Source organism: Dasypus novemcinctus, chromosome 8 (assembly GCF_030445035.2).
Source record: "Dasypus novemcinctus isolate mDasNov1 chromosome 8, mDasNov1.1.hap2, whole genome shotgun sequence".
NCBI lineage: Eukaryota > Metazoa > Chordata > Mammalia > Cingulata > Dasypodidae > Dasypus > Dasypus novemcinctus.
The window spans coordinates 77,190,178-77,216,109 of NC_080680.1; positions in this window are offsets into that span (position 1 = coordinate 77,190,178).

Below are 25,932 nucleotides of genomic sequence, written 5' to 3' on the forward strand. Positions count from 1 at the left end.
ACAAATCTAAATTGTGTGAGTTCAAGCAAAAACCTTATAGTCCGAATTAGAATTGGAAAAATCAGTATAAACTCATAATTTATTTTATCTTTAAAAATATATATTTAATTGTCTTAGCTTTTCCTACTGAAATGGCCTAAAAACACTGGCCAACCCAGTAGTCACAAGCATTTCTAGCTTCTAGATTGCTAAGTACCATTTTCCATGAAAAGAACTAGGATTTCTTAGAGCAGAAGTTCTCAAATGTTTTGTTCCCAAGGCCTCTTTCCACTTTTAATATACCCATCAGATGTTAATATAAATAATATTTTTATTGAAAAAAGTATAGTTTCCAAAACAATAATAATTTAGTGAGGAGTGTCATTGTTTTACATTTTTGTAAGTCTCTTTAATGTCTGGATTAATAAATGACAGCAGAATTCTTATAACTGCTTCTGTATTCAATCAATTGCAATATCTCACATCATATAGCCTCTGGAAAACTCCAATTACACTTAGGAGAGAATGAGAGTGAAAAAGGCAAATAATAGTGACTTAGTATTATGAAAATAAATATGATCTTACAGATCCTTGAAAGGTTCTCAGGGACTCCCTAAACCACACTTTGGAAACCACTGCCTTGGAGAGATGGCTAATTTCAGGTCTGAATTAGGAAATATAAAAGAAGAGCCTGGAATCATCTTATATCAGAAAACAGGGAAGTTTTCAAGGACTGCTAAGGTCATGACAAAAGGATTCAGGAGCCAAGTTGAATAGGTCGCTGCTGGTCAAAGATGAAACAATTTACACATCAGCAAATACAATGGCTTCAGTTGATTGAAAAATGTCAGATCTGTCAAAAGCATGAGTTCATAATGATTCAAACTCATTTCTCACCTTTGGATGGGTTAGGGAATCAACTCTTCATTTTGAAAATTGTTAAGTTAAAGGAAAAATTAAGCAATTTTCTGGCTTCTCTATACATATTGCATCTTAGACCAACAAAGTAGTTGATGAGGGGAAATTTCTTAAAAGAAGTATAAAAATCTAATAAAAAAGAAGGGATGGCAAAATTAGAAGATCACTATTTTGCAACTATTAATTCATTCATGAATCAATGTGGTGATCATCCATCTGCCTACATCTCAAAAAGAGAGCAACTGCGCCCCCTGGTGGAAAGCTGCCTCAATGCTGTGAAGCCGCCTTGCCAACCAAAAATTTGAACCTGAATCTGAGCAAATTTAAAGGCATTACAGGGTACAGAAGAACTCCTAATACAACACCAGAAAGATACATTAAGGAAAAATTCAGATAGTAATAACTCAGTTTCTTCAATAAAAACTTATCGAGGAACAGCCAAAAAAAAGGGAAGGTGGTGGAACACATGGAAATCAGGAAATTTGGAACACTGCCTAAAAACTCTATGATATTAATGAATTATTGTTCATGTTTTGTACTTGATGATATTGTGTTTATATTTTTAAAGGGGAGTTCTTATATGTTAGAGATACATCCTGAAATAATTATAGATGAAACAATATGATGCCTGGAATTTATTTTGAAATAGTTGGGGGTGGGAAGAGTAGAAGATGTAGAAGGAAAAAAATCAGTGAGAAATGGATTATTGCTGAAGCTGGATGATAGGTACATGAAGGTTCATTATACTCTTCTCTTATATACTATTTTGTATATGTTTGAAATTTTTCCAAATAAAAAGCTCAAAAAATATATGCCTTAAACTAGTAAGTGAACTGTGTTTAAGCTATTATTAATCCTCATTTTGCCTTATAATAGCTATATACTGAACTAAAATTCTGCAGCCTACCTAGGCTAGAGCGCTGAACCAGCCTTATGGTGCAATCGAACAATTAATAAGCAAGTGTAAATAAGTCCTTGAATGTTTTACCATCCCAGAATTTAGGTCATTAACGTGGTATTTGATAAATAGATGTGTCCTTTTTGGGTGGGGTTAACTACAGAGAGTACTTTCTTGAACTTCGGGCCATCGTTTTGGCTTACTCTGGGAAATTATTACCCTGTTCCCCTTCCCCCACCCCACTAAACACTTAAAAAAAGAAAGAAATGGGATCAATATTGTTTAGAAAAGTATATTCTCATACCTTGACTACTGCTGACCATACTTCCTCCCTTTCCCATTTACCTATGGCTGTGAAACCTATAAGGCTTAGCTGAATAAAAATAAAGCACAGTGGGAGAGTGTGTTCCACTTTGCACGCCTGGGAAATAAGGACTCAGAAATACAAGTGGGGTCCACTCTTTATACGTCCCCACAAGAGGGCACTCTAGTTTGCAGAAAAATCAGAAATAAAATTAAATTGGGTTTTATATAAGGCCTCAGTAGCACCCCTGCCCCCCCCCCCAAACTCGGAAGCTGCATACCTAGGTGCCTAGAACTAGGGCGTAGTGGGTAGGAAAAAGAAGGGGCCAAGAGATGTGATAAAAGGATGTCTTCTGTCAGGAAACTTGCCTCTTCAACTTCAGGTCTAAAAAGGGCCAATGTTCACAGCTACGTTTTTTAAAAGCTGATAGGGGGCTTAGTTTGGCTTGAACCCTGGCAGAGTGCACGAATTGGGGCAGACATGGGATTGAGGCCATGGATTCCAGGTGGTACAGGACAGAAGGCTGAAATGAATGCACGACTCTGCTACCAGACTGAGTCTGCAACCAGGCATTGAGCTGGGAGTTCCACATCAAAGTCCCCGTTCCCTCTTTCAGTCAAAAAATTAAAAGCCTCTGTGCTACTTCGTTTTCAGCACTGCTTAAAGCCAAATATTTAAAAAGTCCTGAATTTCTCTAGAAATTCCTTCATCTCCATCTAAGTGTCTTCCATTTTCTCCTTTTACAAAAAAAAAAAGGAAGGGTGCATCACTCCACCTGGAAAAGCACCACTATTTACTGGGCAGCAAGGATACTTGTGCAGGCTAGCCCCAAAAATCTGTGTACATGCTTAAAAGAGGCTATTCTCCCACATAGCCCTACTTTGAAACTTTTTGGTGAGCGTTTTAGAGATACACAGAAACTAATATCAGCACCTTCATGGTGATGTCCATTACTTAACAAAGGCAGACACTGTGAGTCAGAGACGGAGTTTTGAGCTGAACCCCTAGTTGAACATTATTTCCATTTAGGGAGCCCAAGTGGCATGATTGGCAAGTGTCCTAACAATATCCTCTTGAGGTTAGTAGAGTAGAATAAGTTATCTGGCCTCTTAAACATGTAGTCGTTAATCATAATGTCCATTTTCTCAAGTTTTTACATCTAGTTGGATCCTTGCATTTCAAGTGGCAAGTGATACCAGAGACATTTTGTTTAATTTAACTTTATTTTGTACATTTAATAATTGAAAATATAAAACAATTAAAAACTAAAAAGAAAACATAGTTGAATAAAAACATACATTTCTCATTTAAATGTACTGGACACAAATTTTTTGAACCATACAATATGTGCTACACAATGTATTTGGTTCATTGTAACGCAATCATACAGTATTTTTCCTTTTGTGCAGAGACACTTTAGAAGGAAATTTTAAATTGTATGTTTTCCCTTCAGTGATGATTAAGAGAATATTTAGATTAAGAGAATATTTAGGTCACCTTACAAACAAATACCCAAATTTGCATTTATGTTTACAATTGCATGGGAGGCAAGTAGAGGTGAAAGGATGTTGTGACACACTGTATGAATGAAGTTTCACAGTCAATCAGGTGTAGGGAAGTGGGTGAATGGAGTCACCTCACCACACAGGGTAGTAGAGTTATGCAGCCATACCATATTTCAGTTGCAAATGAATGTTTCACACAAATGCCATCTTTGTATATACCGACTAGCAAGTTCATTCAGAAAATGGCTATTAAGGAAAATGAAAGAGCTTTTAGTAGTAAGCCTTTTTATTATTAAGATTAATTATTTTGTTACTCTTATGATTTGAAGGGTCCTGTTAAACAGACCAGCCCATCAAAACAATTGGTTAAAATTATGGTCATTATTTAAAAGGAAGCAATTAAAACAATGTTCAAGAACTCAAATAATGTTCCTGCACACTCAAAATTAAGATACTAAACAACGAAGCATAAAATCCCAAATTATATCTTTCCACCATTCAACTCAGCACCATTGGTTTTGCTGTATTAAAACGCATCCGTTATTTGAATTTCATTAGTTTTGATACAGAGCAAAAGTGGGGTCTTTTCTCCTGATGTGTCTTTTTTTTTTTAAAGGTTTATTTATTTATTCCCCTGCCCCCCCCCCCACTCCCAGTTGTTAGCTCTTTGTGTCCATTCACTGTGTGTTATTCTGTGTCTTCTTGTATTCTCATTCGGTGGCTCCAGGAATTGATTCTGGGACCTTTCAGAGTGGGAAGGAGGCATTCATTCTCTTGCATCACCTCAGCTCCCTGGTCTGCTGTGTCTCTTATTGTCTCTCCTCTACATCTCTTTTTATTGCATCATCTTGCTGCACCAGCTCTCTGCATGGGCCAGCACTCCTGCATGGGGCAGCACTCCACGTGGGTCAGCTCACCATATGGGCCAGCTTGCCTTCACCAGGAGGCCCTGGGTATTGAACCCTGGACCTCCTATATGGTAGATGGGAGCCCCATTGCTTGAGCCACATCCACTTCCCCTGATGCATCTTTAAAGCCAATTCCTGAGACATGGAGGGAGTTTATTTGGTTGTATAAGCAATGGAGCACAGTGGCCTCATGGCCCAAAACTGCCTCACTGATCTGCAGAATTCTAGTATTTTATAAGGTCAGGATGCTAATGAGTAACTGGGGTGGAGTTGCATAGGTTCTTTCATTAATAAACATTAAGAGGCTGAATAGGTTGGGGATGGGTACTGATCAGGGGTGAGTCACAAAGTTACAATCATTACTTTCATTATATTTTTACTTAAATATTCACAAACATCAAATTACATATAAACTCACGATGTTTATATTGTTTCAACTATAAATCCAAAATTAATTTCTCTTTCTTTTCTTCCTACCTTCATTCATTCCTTCTTTTTATTCCATGGACAACTAATTTTGCCTTTTCCCCCCTTAGTTTTAGTGGGTTTTCTTGGATGCAAGAGATGGAATTAAATCAGCAAGTAGAGGAATAGAAGGTTATGAATCATCCTAATTGATTATAGCACAAATTTACAAAATAATTGATAAATTGCCTTCATTTTTTTACTTGATAGATTTGATATGAGTCTTGTAGAAAAGAAAATTATTCTTTAAATTTTTCAATTAAAATGAAAACCCTTCATCATTATATAAATGCAGCTGTCTTTTTGTGCTTTTAAAATAATATCTTATTTCTTGGCTATGTATAATTTTTATCTTTGACCTCTACAATGTACTTTGAAGGATACATGAATTTCTGTAAAGATACAAGTGATGGGAACATTTGGAAGTCTTCTTTGTTCTGTTTTCTATACTTATGCATTTCATTAGCCTGGTGATACAGTGACCATAATTCTGAAGGGTTATTATTCTCCTCACTTCCTTGCTCACGTGTGTGTGCACACACACACACATGCCTGGAGAGATTCTGTTTACTTCAGATAACACCAAAACCACTATCATCACTTTACCTACCTGGCAAACTTAAAGTAAGAAGCTGTATTTCTTACTGCCAAATAGAATAGAGAGTTGAAACACAAAAGTGCATAATTTACATGTAAAATCCTTTCCTAAATATTTATTTTAGCCAGAAGTATAGCAATGCTTGTTAGCATTGCTCAATTGGTTGAATGTTCCTTGAACATTTAGCTGTTTCTTCAGGAAAGGAACATTTCACTCACTGACTATACAAATATTTATTCAGTGAAAACAATGTGCAAACATTTTGTGGATAAAGCCTTAATTATTGGAATAGAACTTTCCAGTTTATAAAGTACTTCTGTGTATATATCTTATTTCGTGCTCACAACAAACTCTTTTTCTAAATTGCTTTCTATTTCTTCTGCCCATTTAACATGCTCCTCTGGACCAAGTATTGCTTCCACAAATGGCTCAGATGAAAAATATTTACTAACATCCCATGCTGTGTAGCCAGAATATATCTGGAGCACCTATTATACTGAGACATATCAAATCTTGCAGGACATCTTGGAATAGAGTTCATAGGGTTCATATCATGAAACAAGATACAATAACATTAGTAAGTGTCTGATAGCTAAAGCTGACATGGCCCTGTTCCCAAATTTCCCATACTGTAAACTCCTTACGCTGTACTCACCATGTCTAAAGCTGTGAAGGCCTCTCCATGCACGTTTCATCATCCCCACAGCCTGCCTGCCTGCCTGACTCCACAAGCTCTAATTTATCAGAGACCCTGCTGTGGTTCTAATCCCAGGTGTTCTGGAATCTGCTGGATGTTTTCAGTATTTAACACCCACATCCTATACTGTTTACTCTGAAATAAGCAGAGAAGAGGCAGAATGGTCACAGATGTCTCTGAAGGAAATTTGGAACTTATCGTCCTTTCATATCACCCTCTTTCCTTTCTCCCAGTTGTTTCTTCCCTCTCATATTAATCAGGATATTTAAGAAACAACTCCAAAATCTCAGAGGCTTAAAACGATGAGCGTATATTTTGGGACCACGTCACAGTCCAGGTTGTGGGGGTTTGTGGGGGCTGGGTAGGCGCTACACAGTCATTAAAGGACCCAAGTTCCCATGATCTGCCAGGTCAGTGCCATCCACCAGATTGAGAGCGGAGGTGGGGCAAAAGAAAACATGCAGGATGATGCAGAATATTTTAGAAGCTAGGACTGGAAGGGCACATATGTCTCATATCCACATTCCATTGGCCTGAACTCAATCACAGGCCCTACCTAACTGCAGAGGATTCAAGGAAATGTACTTTAGTGATGTTTTCAAGAAGAGAATAAAAGGAGTTTAGTGAACCCACTCTCCACCCCTCTTGGCTAGGGAGAGATTTGCATACATACCATTCCTAAGAGGGCTGTTCTTTCTTACCAGTCCATGGAAACACCCTCCGACACCGCATACAAGGCCAGCAATGTTTGAGGGACGATGTACAGTCCAGTTACATCTGTAACATACATCTTGATCCCATATACTGTCTTGTATAATTCTCAGATGGCTTCACATATACATTTCTTAATACTTAATAAGATTTCATGGCAGGGAGAGGGGGCAGACTAGAAAGGGCTGTTTTTCATAGGAAGGGGAAAGTGGTAAACAACTTTGAACTTTTCAAACCTTAATTGAATATGTATCCACAGAATATGATATTATCAAATTAATCAGTTTAGAAATTTAAGTGTAGTAATATTTATTTATGAGCAGACTACATTGGAGACAGTTAATTTGAATTTAGAGGCATTAAAAAGGCTATTTTAGAGAAGCAGATGTGGCTGGACCAGTTGGGTGCCTGCCTAACACATCGGAGGTCTTGGGTTCAGGTCCCAGTGCCTCCTAAAAGAAGAAAAGCAAACGCTGCCTCCTGCTGCAATGAGCTGGGCACCACCTTCCACTGCAAGAAGCTAGACGCTGCCTCTGCCGTAACGAGCAGATGCCACAAGCCTGCAGATGCTGCAGCCCATGGGGAGCAGATGTGGCTCAGGCCATTGGGCACTCACCTCCCATGTGGGAGTCCCAGGTTCAGTTCCCAGTGCCTCCTGGAGAAGATGAGCACACAATGAGCAGACAGAAGAGAGAACCATCTGTGTGAGATAGGGAATAAATGAAGAAAAATAAAGTAAATAAATAAATCATTATTTTTTAAAAAGGATATTTTAAACCCTTGAATGTAAGGTCTTAGAGGTGCACTGGTTTCATAGTTAGGGGATTCCACTAGATGGCTCTGTTTCAATATATTACAATGCTGGCGATGAACAGCGCTCTCTGATGAACTGCAACTCATACCTTTTCAAGTATTTAGGGCACTTCATTATCAATTGTACCTGGTTTTCCTAAAATACTACTGATGTGGCAAATTTCATCTTTTAGTTTGACATGGAAAATGTTTTGGCAAAAGAATTTAGCCCAAAATTTTCTTAAGAGAGAGTATTTTGTTCTGAACAGATTATTCAAAATGAACAACCTGGCAACGCTGAAATGACAGCCTTTCCCCAAACTGCAGAATCAGCAGTGATGGTGCTAGAGTACAGAAAGCAGCGCAAGCTGTAAATTTCCCTTGCTCCAAGTGGATTTTAAAGCCAATGCAGATTCTCCCTCATTTTTTTTTCCAACTCTATTTTGAGACATACATTTCAAAATCCCTAAGGTTATTCTGCTATGTTATATAGATTCTGACAACTCTAAATGAAGTCAAAATCACAGAGAATTAAAATATCCTCTGAAACTAATAAAAGGTTGCAAACCCAGTATCTAGTAACCAGAATCTGGTAGTTGCTACTCTGAGGCATCTCCAGAATTGTTGATGGAATTGACAGAGGGCACCAATATTTTTTTCCTATTCATGCATCCATCAACATTGGCATCTATTGTATCAGTTGTTGGCTCCCAAAGCAAGAAAGGAGTTCATCTTATTAAAGATGATGATAGTGGGCCTGTTTCTACCCCTCCTTCCCTTCTCCAACTCTCAATCTCTGCTCAAAGGAGAACAATGGTTGGATGCCCTACCACTTCTGCTTTTATCATCCCTCTAGCAAATTCGGTAGTAGCAGCATTGGTTCATTCCAAGAAACAAAGGAAGTCAAAACCAAGGCCATGTTCCTCCATTCCAAACAATTCTAATACATATCCAGTTTTAGAGGAGAAGTCAGAGTACTAAATTTAGGCTACCAGTACTGTGGCCAACTGAGTTATCTTGGATAGTACATTGAAAACACCTCCCATTCAGGTTCTTCCAAACTTATGAAAGCCATATACTTCCTTATCCATTAAAACCAGAACACAAAGCTTGCATGCTTTTATGTCCTTTTGTCTGTGTGTGGAAATTAGGCAAGGAAGTTGAGAGATTATGTTTGACAGCGTAAAAAATTCTATGGGTAATTTTGCCGCTGGCCACAATGAAGTAACAAAGACCACATTTATGCCCCCACCTTAACTAACTAGAAAACTGGGTGAAAATACATGAAATAATAGTTTTCAGACATTGGACAATAAGCAGTGTAGGACTGTGATCCTTGAGAGAAAAGAAACAAATGAGGTGAGTCCCACACTGGATCCATCTTTCCTCCTAGTTTCCAGGTTGCAGTACAAGAAAAGAAACCAAAACGAAGCAAGGCAGTCTCGTGGAGGTGAGGAGACAGAGATCAGAGTTTGAGGAGGCCAAGGCCACTAAAATTTCTTTCAGAGAGAAAGGAGTGAAACAGAAAGGAAGCTCTGAAATCTTCATTGAAGTAATTATCTGTACTTGTGTGAGAGAAAAGTACTTGAGGTCATGGAAAGAAAACAATGTAGTTCCTACAGGGCTGTGAAGAGCTTGTGATTATATCAGCCTGAGAAAAGACCTCAAAATACAGAACGCATTAGGAAGAGACTCAAGAATAGTATTGCTTTAGTAGTGAACTGCACTGGAACTGCCCTAGCAAAGCTCTAAAGTGAGACTTGAAAGAACCCAAATGAGTCCAAGTAAAGTAACTGCATACCAGAGGTTCTTAGTTTGCCACAGGGTGGCTGATACAAAGTACCAGAAATGGGTTGGCTTTTGTAATGGGAAATTTATTAGGGGTAAAAGCTTACAGATTTAAGGCTGTGTAATGTTCATATCAAGGCATCAGCAGAGATACTTTCTCACCAGTGTCAGCTACTGGTAATCCTGGTGTCCAACCACTTGGTGAAAATGGCTGCTGATCTCTGCAGATGCCCTTTCCTTCCCCTCCAAAACCATCTCCCAGAGTTCAGCTGTGAGCAACCAGGAATAGGGCTTGTCTCTTTCTGGGCCTCCTCTCTTAGTCTCAGCTGCTCTTTCTTCCCGAGTTCAGCTGTGGGCTTTAAGACATATGGCAGGGCTTGTCTCCTCAGCCTTGAGCTGTTCTGTGGGCCCAGTCCCTCAAGGGCCTCTTTCCATGCCTCTGTGCTCTCCTGATTCCAGACTACAAGACATCTCTCAGCCTCTCGGGCTTCTCTTCCTTTGGTGCAGCTGTAGGCAAACCTGGAGTCCTCTCTCTTCTACTTTCTCCTTTCTATCACATTGCAAGATCAAAATGGCACCTTCCTTTTTCTGTGTGTCTCTTCCTCTGTGTTTCCATTTATATAAAGTTCCAGTAAGAGGGTGGAGATCCAACCTATGTCATGCCTCACTGACATAGTAGAATCAAAAGGGCCTTATGCCAGCCTACAGTTGAGATTGGTAAAAGCTGGAACCATGGAACCTTAAGAGGAAGAAGGAAAGCTGAACCCTCGCAGGCCTTGCTTGCCCTCGTTTCAATATGTGGCCAATGACTTTGGGTGAGAAAGTATCTCTTATGGTACCTTGAGTTGGACTCTTTAAGACCTTATGACTATAAACTTCTGCCCCAAATAAATACCCTTTATAAAAGCCAAAACCAAACCAAAACAAAACAAAACCATGATCTTTTTCCTTTTGGGATCATATAAGAATTTCAAACTGTCATACCAGGGGGAAAAAAAGCGCCCAACACTAAGACATATGACAAAATATATGAAAGCCCAGGATCCAAAATTACCAGGTATGAAAAAAAAAAAAAAAAAGGAAATAAGATACCTAAATCAAGATAAATGGAACCAGAAATGACAGAGATGATGGAACTAGCAGACAAGGATGTTTTAATAATAAAGCAATTATAGATATGCTCCTTGTGTTTGAGAAGGTAGAGGAAAGAAAAAGCATGATTAGGAGAGGAAAAAAAGATATAACAAAGATCCATGAAGCTTCTAGAAAAGACTGCAATATCCAAAATGAAAAAAACAATGAATGAGATTAACAGCAGAATAAAGACTATAAGCTAGAAAAAGAAGAGCAAATGAAGCCTAAGATAAGTAAAAGGAAAGAAAGATCAGAGCAGAAATTAATGAAAGGGAAACAGAAAAATAATAAAGAAAAATCAATAAAGATAACAGTTCATTCTTTGAAAATATAAGGAGAAAATCATAAACTTCTTGTCAGACTGAGCAGGATAAAAAAGAGAGGTCACAATTTACCATCATCAGGAATTAAAGAGAACATCACTACAGATCCTGCAGATATTAAAAAGATAATAAGCGGGAAATGGACTTTGGCCCAGTGGTTAGGGCGTCCATCTACCACATGGGAGGTCCGCGGTTCAAGCCCCGGGCCTCCTTGACCCATGTGGAGCTGGCCCATGCGCAGTGCTGATGCGCGCAAGGAGTGCCGTGCTACACAGGGGTGTCCCCCGCGTAGGGGAGCCCCATGCGCAAGGAGTGCACCCATAAGGAGAGCCGCCCAGCGCAAAGGAGGGAGCGGTCTGCCGAGGAATGGTGCCGCCCACACTTCCCGTGCCGCTGACGACAACAGAAGCGGACAAAGAAACAAGACCGCAGCAAAAAAGACACAGAAAACAGACAACCGGGGGAGGGGAGGGGAATTAAATAAATAAAAATAAATCTTTAAAAAAAAAAAAGATAATAAGGGAATGTTATGAGCAACATTATGCCAATAAATTGAACAATGTTCTGCCAATAAATTCAACAACTTGGGTGAAACAGATAACTCCCTTACAAGATACACACACCTGAAGTTTTCACAAATAGAAATAGATAACATGAATAGTGCTGTATCTATTAAAGAACTGGAATTTGTAGTATAAAAAGATCCCACAAAGAAATCTTCTAGCACAGATGTCTTCACTGGTGAATTCTATCAAACATTTAAGGAAGAAATAGTACGAGTTTTACACAAACTCTTACAGATAATAGAAAAGGAGGAAACACTTCTTTAACCATTCTATGAGGGAAGCACTACTCTGAGACCAAAACCAGACAGAAATATTACAAGAAACATGATTATAGACCATCATTCCTCATAACATAGATACAAAAATTCTGTACAAAATTTTCACAAATCATGTCCTGTAGTAAGTAAAATCATTTAAAACATCATATCTACAGAGGGTTTATCTGAAGCATGCAGGCTTGGTTTAATGTTCAAAATCAATAATGGTATTCACAGTGTTTACAAACTAAAGGAGAAAATCTGTATGTCATTTCAATAGGAAAAGTATTTCACAAAATTTAACACCCATCTGTGATAAAAACTTTCAGCAAAGTGGGAAAAGAAGATGCGGCAATTTGAAATTATTTTATGAATCCCAAAAAGATTGTGTTCTTAAAATAAACACAAAGGGTGTGTGATTTAAAAATCACAAAAAAGGTTTGATACCCTTTGGTTAAATTTGGTTGAGGGCCTTTTGATTAGGTTACTTGATAATATCGTCTTAGTGCTGTTGACTGGACTACATTAGTGAGGCATGAGCCAGTTTGGGTCTCCATCCTCTGTCTGGGTCTGATATAAATGGAGACACAGACAGAGACAGACACAGGAAAAAGAAGCTGCCATATTTGATCCTGACTTGTGAGAGTAAGGACTCCAGTTTTGCCCACAACTGAGCTGCAAGGAGAGCAGCCCCCGAGAGGCTCAAAGAGCTGAGGGCCCAGGGAGAGATGAGTCATATACCTGATAGCTTATAGCTGAACTCAGGAAGAAAGCAGAACCACCAAGACTGAGAAAGCAGGCCTACTAAGAGACAAGCCCTATGCCAAGTTTGCCTCCAGCTGCAGAAAGGCAGGGAACTTGGCAGAGAGCGGCAGCCATCTTGCTTCACCACATGCAGTTGACTTTGGTGAGAAAGCACCTCTGAAGATGCCCTGAGTTGAACTTTTCACGGCCTTGGAACTATAAACTTTTACCCCAAATAAATACCCTTTATAAAAGCCAACCCATTTCTGGTACTTTGCATCAGCAGCCCTTTGGCAAACTGAAACAGAAGGGAACTGCCTAAACCTGGTAAAGAACATCTATGAAAAACCTACAGCTAACATATACTTAATGGAGAAAGACTCAATGTTTCTGCTTAAGATCTGGAACAAGGCAAGGGTACACGCTCATGCCACTTCTAATCAATACTGTATGGGAGATCCTAGCACAAGGTAAGGAAGAAATAAAAGGCATACACATTGGAAAGGAAAAACCAAAGTTTTCTTTATTTGCAGACCAAAAATGCAACTAGTACTAATTAATGAATTTAGTAAGATTTCAGGATACCAGATTGTCTTAGTTTGCCAGGGTGCTGTAACAGAGTATCACAGAGAAGTTGCTTTAAAAAACAGGAATTTATTATCTCACAATTTTGGAGGCTACAAGTCCAAAATCAAGGTGCTGGCAGGATCGTGGTTTCTCTAAAGCCTGCAGTGTTCCGGCGGTGGCTTGCCAGCAGTATATAACTCCATCTCTGCCGCCGTCGCATGGCCGTCTCTAGCCCTGTCTGTATCCTCCTTTGTTCAAATTCCCTCTGCTTATGGACTCCAGTTACATTGGATTAAGGTCCACCACAACTCAGTTTGGTCTCACCTAGATTAATAACATCTTCAAGGACCCTATTTACAAATGGGTTCTCATCACAGGAATTGGCTGGGGGGATGGTTAGGACTTAAACATGTCTTTGTGGGGAACGTGATTCAATCCATACCACAGGCCAATATTTAAAATTCACTTGTATATCTGTATACTAGAATGAATCATCGGAAATTGATATAAAAATGCTATTTACAATAGCATAAAATATTAAATACTTAGGGATACATTTAACAAAATGTTTGCAAGCTATATACTGTAAAACTATAAAACTTTGCTGAGAAAAAGTGAAGACCTATATAAATGCAGGGGTATACCATGTTGACCAATCAGAAAACTAAATGTTAAGATGACAATTCTCTGCAAATTAGTTTATAGAGTCAACACAATCCCATTTAAAATGCCAGCAGGCTTTTTTATACACATGACAACTGTTATAAATTCAATAACAAGAAAACAAAATCTGATTTAAAAAATGAGCAAAAGAGTTAAAGTCTTCACCAAAGGTGAATTGTGAATGCAATTAAGTACATGAAAAGGAGATCAACATCATTGGGCATTAGGAAAATGCAAATTTAAATCACAATGCATGCTGTGTAGCAGTGCTCTAAAATATATTCATCAAATGCAACGAATGTACCACACTAATGAAAGAAGTTGTTGATGTGGGAGGAGTGGGGGTGTGTGGGGAGTGGGGTATATGGGAATCTCTTACATTTTTTAATGTAACATTTTGTGTGATTTATGTATCTTTTAAAAAAGATAATAATAAAACAGAATATTTAAAAAGATGCTATAAAAAATAAAGCTAATGGTATCCAAAATAAACAAATAAATAAATCACAATGCAAATGTAAAAGAATGACAATGTCAAATGCTGACAAGGATGTTGAGCAGTACAACTCTTACCCATCGCTGGTGGGAACACAAAATGGTACAGCCACTTTAGAAAACAGTTTGGCAGTTTCTTAAAAAGTTATCTATACACTTATCATATGAATCACTACTCCAACTTAGAATTCTCTTTAACCCAAGAGAATTAAAACATATGTTCACACAAAGACTTGCACTCAAATGTTCATGGTAGTTTTATTCATGAGGTAGCAACTTTATTCATAATGGATAAACACTAGAAACAACCCTAATGAATCTACTGGTGAATAGATAAACCAATGTTGGTGTATCATTGTAATGAAATACTAGTCAGCAATAAAAAGGTACAAACTACTGATACAAACAACTGCAGGGATGGAGCTCAAAAGCATTATGCTAAGTGAAAGAAGCCAGACACAAAGATTACATACTAAATGATTCCATTTATATTAAATTCTAGAAAAGGTAAAACTACAGTAGTAGAAAGCAGATCAGTGACTGCCAGGGGCCAAGGATGAGAGGAGGGGAATGACTACAAAGAGGTAGAAGGAAACTTAGAAAATGAACTGTTCTGATAACATACTTACGTTGGTGATTGCATGACTGAATACATTTGTTAATATGCAATCAACTGTACACTTACAATTGGAGGACTTTATTGTGCATAAAGTATACCTTGGTAAAGGGAGGATTTTTAAAAAGTGTTTAGAAAGATCAAAACCCACAGGCATAGGGATAGTGATAATACATACATTCTTTGGAATTCCAGTGCTGAGTGCTCTAGGGAATTGGAGTCATTACTCTAACAGGCATAGGCAACCACCCCTTACTCAGAGAAAGCACAAATTGGACTGAATAACTAAAGTACAGATACAAGGGGTACCCAGGTATGTAACCTACTTCAGGAGCTTGGATCTGAGGAGGGGGAGGAGAGAGATGTGAAGGTGGCACATGATGCAAAGATGAGCATCTCCTAGTCAGCTCTACAAAGCAACTTAATTTCCTATTTAATCAACATACACCTCTGAAGCACCAAGTATAACTGAGACAAAATAGATAGATGAACAAGACAAGTTTGTGTACTTAAGGGTAAAATTGGGATTGCAGTACAGAATGATCAGGGCAAACTGCTACTGGAATATAAAGAGGGATTTATTTGTTCATTCAAGAGACATTTACTGAGCACTAATTATATTCTAGACACTGTCTTAGGTTTTTCTAACACAATGGTGGGCAAAATAGTCACAGACCTTGCTCTCCTGAAAATGAAACAGCCATTCAACAAAGAATCATACTGTACTCCTCAAAATTCTTGGTGGTAACAATGAAACCAACTCTGCTTAAGTTAATCAGAAAATAACTTATGAAAGAACATTAGATGGCTTACAGAGTTGCTGGAAATTTTAGAGAACCAGACTAAGTTAGGAACCAAGGGAGGCTAGGCCCAGCCAACACTGCTCCAGGAGGTAATACTTGTCTCTGATGGTGACACTTCCACTGGCCATTCATTACTGCCACTCCTGGGCACTTACCACCATGACACTGTGGGCTCTCAACTCTGCCCAGCTAAGAATCATCTCTAATTGGTCCTGTGCTTTTGCAACATTCCCTCAAGAGTTATTTGCTTATAATAGGCTTAGGACATGTGCCTACTGGGGGTGGAGAAAGGAAATGGCTTTCCCCTCTTTGAGTTTTCATAGTAGGAAGCAGGGTCTTAGTTAACTAGGTGAAATGGAGAGGGAGAAGCATTCCAAGCAAGGAAACTACATGGTCCAATGTCCGGTGGTGGCAGGGAGCTTGATGTATATCAGGACCTGAATGTAGGATGTACCTAGAGGACCATGTTAGGAGGATTTGACTTTGTCCCAAGAGCAGTGAAGCCTTGTGAAGTGCTAGGTAGGGAGCGGCATAATCTAATTTTTGTGTCAAAAAGATTACTCTGCACTTGGAGAACAAATTGGAAGGAGCGAAAAACAGAAGCAGGGAGATGAGTTACTTGGCTATTCCTGTGGTCCAGGATAGAGGTAAACGGTATTGTTGACTAAACTCATGGCAGTGGAAGTGGAGAAATAAGGTCAGGTTTTTTCTTTTTTTTTAAAGACTTATTTTATTGATTTGTTCCTCCCCGCCCCCTCATTGTTTGCATTTGCTGTGTCTGTTCATCTTCTTGATTTCTTTAGAAGGCCCTGGGAACTGAACCCAGGATCTCCGATGTAGGAGGGAAGCACCTAATTGCTTAAGCCACCTCCATTCCCTGCTTTATTGTCTCTCTCATTATGTTCTTCCTCCTGTGTCTTTTGTTGTGTTAGCTTGTTGTGTCAGCTTGCCATGCCTGCCCATTGTGCCAGCTTGCTGTCTTCTTTAGGAGGCACCGAAACCGAACCACAGACTTCCCATGTGGTAGGCAGGAATTCAATTGCTTGAGCTACATCTGCTTCCCAAAGCCAGGTGTTGATGGCAGCAAGATGTGGAAGGTAACAAAGAAGAGTAGTTCTAGGATAACTATTCAACTCCTGACCTGCATAGCTGGATAAATGGTGTGCCAATCTCTGGGATAGGGACCACTGAAAGAGGACAAGTTTGGCAGAGAAAATCATGCGTTTTATTATTGGGCCCAGTTAATTCGACCTAAAAGTCAATATCAAGTTTGTAGTTGGATTTATGAGACTGGAACCTGGTGGAAAAATCTGTGCAGGGGATATATGTTTGTGGAATATATGCATGCCACAATAATTGAAGCCAGAGTATGGATCACATTACCTGGGGAAAAGTATATAAGAGATGAGGAGGCAGTGAGTAGTTGGGCCTGAGCAGTAGAAAATCCCGAATTAGACTTCCCAGGCACGTCAGAGTAGCAAAATTGGTGATGAGATTTGAAGTCACACTGTTAAAGAGTAAGTGAGGCCTAAAGCAACATGAAATGTTCTGCGAAAGATGAGATGTTGGAGGGTTCATAAGGGTGTGATGAATGCTGGGGCAGAAAAGGTAGATGCTGAATGTTCTTTCTTTTTTAAAATTTCATTTAATTTTTTTAGGAGGTACCAGGGATCAAACCTGGGACTTCATACATGGGAAGCAGGTGATCAACCACTTGAACTGTATACAGTCCCCTGAATGTTCTTTTTTACTGAGGAGTTTAGGAGTTAATGAAGGGTTTAGAATCAGAGAAGAAACAAGGTTTGCTTATAAAAGAAAAGGAGGTTGGCCTAAAAAGGAAAGGTCTTGGAAGCAGGGAAACCAGTCAGGAAGCTGCTAAAATAATCTAGCCACAAGGAGATAAAGGCTCCTCAAAGGAAGTGGCAGGGAACACATGTGTAAGATATTTCAGAAGTAGAATCAGTAGGACTTGGTGATGAACTGAGTGTGAAGGAGAAACAAGAGTTAAAGGGGAAATCCAGGGCCCTAGAGAGCCAGGTTAAATGAGATACACACATCCAACAGTAAGCATCGTTTACAAGTAGGTTGCCAGGAGAATCATAGCAGAACCATGAGCTCTCATTAGATGAGGTCACCACATGAAGATAGGCTATAGGAAGCTTACAACACGTGGCCTATGGATCCATTTTGCTCCTGAACTTCTTGAATGCTGAATCACAGTGGTCAAAAGCAGCAATGTTGGGCTATAGCCTATATGTCAAGGTAGATGGTGGAGCCATTAACAGACAGAGGGAATAGCAACCAGACTGCATGCACAGGTAAAACATAATCCACTTCCTAGCAGCCCAGGGAGCTGGTGGCCACTGCCCAAGAACGTTGTCACTAAGGGAAGTAGGGTAATGGCCATGACTTCAGGAACTGCCAGAAGGAGGAAACTCCGTGGGGTGTTTAGGAGAGTAGAAGAGTGCCCCTCTTGGGAGGATTGAGCCAGGGTACTCGTAGGCAGGGGACTCAAAGAGTGAGCACCAATACTTTTGGTTGGAGATTGTGAACCAATGAGCTAAATAGACCTGGTCTGTGCCTGATGTTGATGGGGGATGGGGGCCAGGGTGGCAGAGCAGGGTTACTTCTTGACACTAGGAAATACATGGTCCTGGTTCTGTGCTCTACACTGCTCATGTCTACTTTCCTGCTACTGCTGGAATTTGTACAAGTTGAGAGATTTCATATCCAGACTCCCAGCCTTCAGACTTCATGGATAAAGTTTGACCAGAGAGCAGACACATAGCATGATCAGATCTGTGGAAATGTACACAAAATCCAGATGTCATGTGTCCCTGCAACATCTGACTCTGGCGTCTGCACACTGTTCATTGTCACCGCATGGGCCTGGGTGCAGAACTTGGCACTTCTTCTTGCTCTGCTGCTCCAGTTTTGGATCCAATCACACGAGAGCATTAGTGAATGATGTCGATTTCGTGGATGATTTTGTGTGTCCTGGAGGAGAGGGAGGACACACAGCCCACAGAAAACAACGTCAAATTCACCTTCTGCATTTCTACCTTTAAAATCCTCTGTTGGCTGTGCCCTATTCAGGGGTCTCCCCCCTCTTTCCTCCCAGACGCTGTCGCTTCCCTCTCTCCTGGATTCTTAACCCCCACTCCCCTCTCTACATTTTCAAGTTTTTCTTCCCTTTCTTATACAAGCAATTTAGCTCTTTTTCCTTCCAGTACCACCTCACAAACGCACAGATCCAAACACAACATGGGGCTCCACAAACCAAGGTAACCTACGTTTAAGACCCACTCTCCCAAGGAAGCAGTGGACTTAAAAAAACTAGTAAACTGCTTGGTACTGCTTGGTATAAATATGACAATATCTCAAAGTAAATCGATAATAGCCATTTTACCTCATGGAGTACCTACTTTGTGCCAGGCACTGTACATACACAGATACATTAAATTTAAGATTATTAATACCATTCAGTAAAGAGGGAAACTAAGTAGAGAGAGAGTAAATAAAAATCGCAAACTGAGAGGAGTGGCCCAGGATTGAAACCTAGTTCTCAGGCCAAAGGTCATGATTATTTCCTTGCTTCTGTAGATTTTTAACACTGATTTGCCAGCAAATATTTAGCTTTGCACCATGAATTACTCAACCTGAAAAACTACAGTGGCTCAGGAATATAAAATAAACCTGAGGCAAACAAAATAAAACAAGACAAAGTACAAGATTATGAGCAAGCAATAGGGATGGAGGAGAGATTACAGTTACTGAGCACTTAGACTGCCTTAGGTTTTGCGGTCTAATCCTTGCACGATATTTATCTTTTACTCCTCCCAACAGCCCTGCGAGGCAGGGATTATTATTTTCATGTTACCAGTGAGGCTTTGGAGCTCAGGGAGAGTTAACTTAATGTGAAAATGTCATTTTAAAACAGTTTGCCTTTCATGTTTCTGTTTCTTTTGGCCCTGCTCCCAACATCTCAATGCCTCCTTCTTCTTGATGCTCTCAAGTAGGTGAGGTTCCCTTTGAAATCTGAAAATTGAATTTTCGACAATCTCAGAAGAAAGTTGGCAGAGAAATGAGATGATTTGTATTCATGTCTTGATTGGTTTGATTTCATTGTCAGGGAATTGTGCATGTGCAGATGGGTGCGATCTTTCTTATTTTCTTCCTTCCTGTCTTTTTATTTCTTTTTTCTTTTGGTTTATTTTGTGGCTGTATATTTAGAAATGTCTGCTTTTGCCTTCCAAGTTGAACGACAAGTTCACTTGGTATAGTATCACTGGGTCCTACTTTCTTCCCTGTGGAAATCTGTAGATACTGCTCGCTTGTCTTTAGTAGGAATTAGAAGGCCAGCCTGGTCTTCCCCCAGGAGATGGCTCACTTTTTCTGCTTGGATTCCCCAAGAAATCTTTCTTTATCCCTCAAGTTAAACAACTTGCTCAGTGTCTACTGTTTTATATCAAGTGTTTTCTTGGTATATGATCTACCCCTTCAATGGAAGATTTCATTCTTCCTTCATTTCAAGAAAATTTTCCTTCATTATATGTCTGTATAATTTTATATTCTATTGTTGAGTGTGCTATTTGATTTTTTATTATCTATATAATATTTTTTATCTATATTTTATATCATCTAGATCTATATACCTTCTTTGCCTCAAATAGTTTTAATTTCTTTGTAATTTTCTGCTGTGGTCATAGTGATTATTTTAAGCCTTTCTTCAATGCCAGTAACTCTTCAGTTGTGTTCTAGACTGTACCTGAATTTCTCATTTATTTGTTAAATCTCTAATAGCATTATCTTGGTTCCAATAGTTTCCTTAGTCTTGCAATTTCTCTTTTGTCTCTTTCTATCGCTTTAGCATTTCGTCTTCTGAGATCTTATTTTGTTGATATCGTATTTTTATCAAGTTCTTTAGCACAAAGTGCTCTGCCTTGGGAAAAAGGCAAACTGTTTTCTTCTGCTTTTGTTTTCCTTCAGACTGGGTCCTTTGGGTCTAGCTCAGTTCTGTCCTCTCTCTCTCTCTTTTCTCACTGTGGTGTATTCACAAAGGCTTATGTGCCATTCCCTTTTTTCTAGATACTGGGGCCAGGGATTGAACCTGGGACCTCATATGTGGGAAGCTGGTGCCCAGTCACTGAGCCACATTGGCTCCTCTGAGTTGGTTTTTCTTTCTGTTTTTTTAGGAGGCACTGGGAACTGAACCCAGGACCCTCCATGTAGGAAGTAGGCTCTCAACTGTTAGAGCCATAACTGCTCCCACCATTCACTTTGATTATGCTCAAGCTAATGTTGGGCAATTAGTTCTCTTCAGTTGCTCCGATCCGATGTAGTCCTTCTTGACCCTTTTTCTCCCGCCTCTGGAAACTATTTCTCATCCCCCCATGGACAACAATTTGGAGCTGACTGTTATTTTCTACCTACTTTACTGTAGCCTGAAGACTTGAGAGTGGGAAGGAAGAGAGCTCCTCGAACGCTGCCTGTGCCCCTTGCTGGGATCCTGGGCCTCGTTCTGTCTTCTGAATCCCAGTACGTGCCTTTGGACAGGCTCTGTCTTTTCAGGGAGGGGCCAGCCCCTCAGCAAGGATTGCCAGCTCTGGCAACACCCCTTCCCTCAGCAAAGGTCTACAGTGGTACAGAGAGCAGAGTCCATGTTCCAGAGGAGTCCCTGCCCGCCTGCCTACTTCTCAGTCCACTTCTTTCCAAATGGAGATGAATTCAGAAGAATCATCAGAATTCGATTGTCACCTTTCCTCAGTTCTCTTTCTTGGGGGCATAGGGACCACTGGTTTAGGGACCATACAGGTTTTTTCTTTCTTTTTTTAAAAAGATTTATTTTTATTTATTATTTCATATTGATTTTGAATATTGGGAAATCTCCACTTTTATATTTAGTTTAAATCTCATGCTTCCAAGGACTTAAGAAAGTCAGGACACTTGGAAACTTCTACTTTCCTCAGTGTCAAAAAGCACTAATAGTTGTAGGTTAAAAACATAAAAAATGTCATTATTAAACAGATTAGAAAAAGAAACCACACAAACTAAAGCACCCCAATAATCACACGGGATATCAGAGTGGCATTAAAATGTGCCCCAAGCATGCAATATCCTTTTCCCCAGATGTCTCCTTCTCAAAGCAGCTGAGCTGAACATCTGACTTTACCGTACTTGATATTCATTTATTTTACAGAGTGAAACTAATTCTTTCATTACTTTTAGAGATTAATTCTGTGTGCTGACTTCAACAAGATTTGATGTTTTTCCATTTGTGCTCAGCTACATTTTAAGCAATACCCTGGGAGATAGTCAGTGCTGTATACAGGGATTTACCACACCGTTCACACTGAGATCAGCAAAAGAGGGGGTAAATCCCTAGGTGCAGTTTTAATTTTGTTGCCAAAAAAAAATACTAACCAGTGCTCAGAGTCCATCAGGTTTAGCTTCTCTGATGTGTCTCTGCCAAGCGCAATGGACAGGAAACAGCTCATCTTGGCACCGATCCCCCTTTTGTCCCAGCTGCGTGCCAAGCCTCAGAGGCTGGGTCCCCGAAGTCCTGCGATCTCGCTGTGCAGTGTGGCTGGGTCACAGGGTCTGGAGGGCTGCTTATCTTCTTTTCAGTGGCAGCAGGTGTGCTTCACCATCAGCTTCGTTCTCCTGTGTTCCTCAGAGAATTCACAGTGATTGTGTCGCATGTCACCTTAACCTAGTGAGCCAGGGAGGAAGAGCTGTTTATTCATTTTAAAAGATAATAATGCCTCCTAGCCACAACAGTTAGGGAGGCCACTGGGCCGATAGCCGTCGGCATTGTTTTTCTGGCCTGCTTCACACTGACTAGTTACATATCCTTACGGAGGCAGAGGAGCGGTGATTAAGCATCTGTGTTCTGGACCAAACAAATTCAAATCCTGGCTCCATTAACCAACTGCATGATATGGCAAGGTACATAACCTCATTAAACTTCAGGTTTCTTATCTGTAAAATGGAGATAATAATGACACCCTCCGGGAGAATTAGAAGGACTAATAAATGGGGAATTCTTAGCCCTTGCAAACATAGCCCTTGATGCAGCTGCTGAAGATAATTGTTATCTTATTAAAGGGGGATGGTAGCCAAAGTTTCAAGATCCTATGTTTTGAATTTTTACTGAATTGCTTACCCAATGAAAATGAATACAGTGAGGTACTTTCTGAGACCAGATGCTATTTCTTTCAAGTTTAATTTTTTTTCAACTGTATAAAGTCTTGAGGCATCATTTGTTCAAACCATCTTATTTTGTAGATGTGGTCACAGTAGGTCACAAAGCTGATTAGAGGTTAATTCAGTACTAAAATCCCAGGATCCTTATTTCAAGTCCAGTGCTCTTTCTACTAGATTACCCTGCCTTTCCTTGTATGAGCATATTCACCAGTAGAGACTGTCATACTGTGACCATGTTTCCACAGAGCCATTTTAGATGTTTATCACCTTACTAATACCACAGTCTGGCTGTTATAGCAGAGAACCTCAAAATAACACTGGATAGAAGTTCATTTATCTCTCATATTAAAGTCCAGGGAAGCAATCCAGAGCTGGTATGGTGGCTCTGCAACCATCAGGGACCCAGACTTAATGCCCTGGCCACCTCAGCATGTGGCATCCGTCTTAGGTCCCAGAGGGCTAGTCCAGTTTTTACCTTCACTTCCACTTTCCAGCCATTAAGGACACAGAGAGGTCAAAGGAGTGGGTTCACTTCTTCTCTTTAAGACAGGGGTTCTTAACCTCTTTTGTTCCATGGACGCCTCTGCCAGTCATGTGAAAACCATGAGCCCTTTACTAAGTGCATGCTATACTGTGTATTATTGAGTAAATATATCACACCTGCACCAACATGTCCCCATGAGAATGTTTTTTTAAAATTTCAGTTCAAGCTCCATGGACCCCTTATTAAGAACCCCTGCTTTAAGAGCACATGTATTTGCTTACATCCTGTTCACCTAAACCTAGTCAGTAGCAACATCTAGCTGCAAGGGAGGCTGAGAAATAATCTTTGTGCCCGCCTAAAAGTATTATTTCTACATCTCCATTGTCATCTCCACTGATGAATTAACTGTTTCTGACACAGTATAATATCTTTACAAAAAAATACCAAAGTTTCTAGATTTGAATATTATAGCCGGAAGGTAACCATAGGTTCCAAGCTTCTACAAAGGATAATTAATCCAGTCCTTGAAATGTGGTTCAGGAAAGCTGCTTCCACCTAAGGATCCACAGAGTAATATGGTGTTCACGCATAAAAAATAAAAAATTAAAAAAGACAACAGACAAAAAGACAGAAAATAACAAGTATTGAGGAGGATGTAGAGAAACTTACTCTTGTGCTCTGCTGATGGGAATGTGAAATGATACAACCACTCTGAAAACCACTTGACAGCTTCTTTTTTATTTTTTGGTTTGTAACTTCACATGTACAAATACATAAAAAGTAATGATAAATCAATGGTTCTGAACTCATGATATAAAAATATGTAATTCATGACAAGAAATACATAAAGATGGAGTTAGGGAGATGTATAGGAACATAGTCTGTGTATACTATTGAAGTTAAGTCCATAACAAACCAAACACAATCATTATATATTTAGGACATTACATTTAAGTCCATGGTAACCACAAAGAGTACATTGAAGAATATGTAAACTCAGAGACAGAAAGTAGAGTACAGAATACAAGGGGCAAGGAGCATTCACAGGGGAATTCATGCATATTGAGCGTAAGGTTTCTGTTTGGGGTGATGGGAAAGTTCAGGTAATGGATGCTGGTGAGGGCAACAACATTTTGAATGTGATTAATCCCATTGAATGGTATGAATAAGAGTGGTTGAGATGGAAAAGTTTATGTTGTATATATGTTTCCACAATAAAACAAAGAAAAACTAATGAGACAATGACAATTGAATGCAATACATGATATCCTGGATGGGATCTACTACTGGAAGAGAAACAACTCAAAAGGACATTTTTGGGACATATGGAAAAACTGGAATATAGACTGAAAGCTTTATACCAATGTTAAAATTTTCTTGTATTTGCTAATTTTACTTAAAGTGGTTACACAAGTGAATATCCTTGTCCTTATGAAATGTAGATGGAAATATGTGTTTGAGGAACATGGTGTATGCAGTCTACTCTCAAATGTGCTATGTATAGATAAATAATGACAGATTAGAGATAGATGATAGATAGATGGTTTAAAAACAAAACAAAACACATGGCTAGTAAGTGGATAAATTCAGGATTTGAACATAGTCTGGCTCTGGAAACGGTGGAAGACCAAGATGAAGAACTTGGATTTTACCCAGCAAGCAAAGGGGAGTCATTAAAAGATTTCAAGCTGGGGAGTGACATAAGACAAGAAGCTTTAAGAAGCTCCCCCTATCTACTGTGCTACATCTTCCCATCTGGCTAAACTTGACACAAGTACGTGGCCCCAAAGAAGTGAGGGCATCAGAGAGAGGGGGGTTTTGAGGGATTCTGGTTGAGTCCAGGGCTTCACATGGGCTTCAACACTGCCCCAAAATCTTTCTCTTTATCTAAGCCTATACCTACCCAAGAGACTAAGTTGGTCAGGGGCAGACAGGATCTGGGTAGAAAAGCCAAAATGGGGGGAAGGGGGATTGACCTAAAGGTCAGGGGCAGGAGGATCATCCATCTGTCCATTATTGGCCTGTGGGTCTTGGGATCCAGACCTCTGCAGATGAGTCTTCTGGTCTTGCCTGAGATGGTCAGGTATCATAAATTGTCAGCTACACTGATCACATTTGTGTGGTTGATATCTGGTGTGTACCTGCATATGTCATCCAAGCTATCAGAATGGTAGAGAGTAGTTATAGCCTTCCCACTTGCATTCATAGGGTGTCTCCCCTGTGAGTGTGAGCTCATGACTCACAAGGTGAGAACACTTGGTATAAGCTTTTCCACCATTCTCATACTGGCAGCGGTAGGGCTGTGAAACAGGATCTCCTTCTGGGTGCCATTTCCCAGGGCCTGGAATTTTTTCTGCTCTCTGTGGAGCACATAAGGGTTGCTCAGGTAGGAAGGGGTCTTCCCAGAATTGTGGCTGGCTCACAAGAGTACCCTGGGATTCTAAAACCAGCAATGATGGGGACCCAGGTGGGGGCACCCCAAGGTCATGGGAATCTGTAAGGGGCAACATC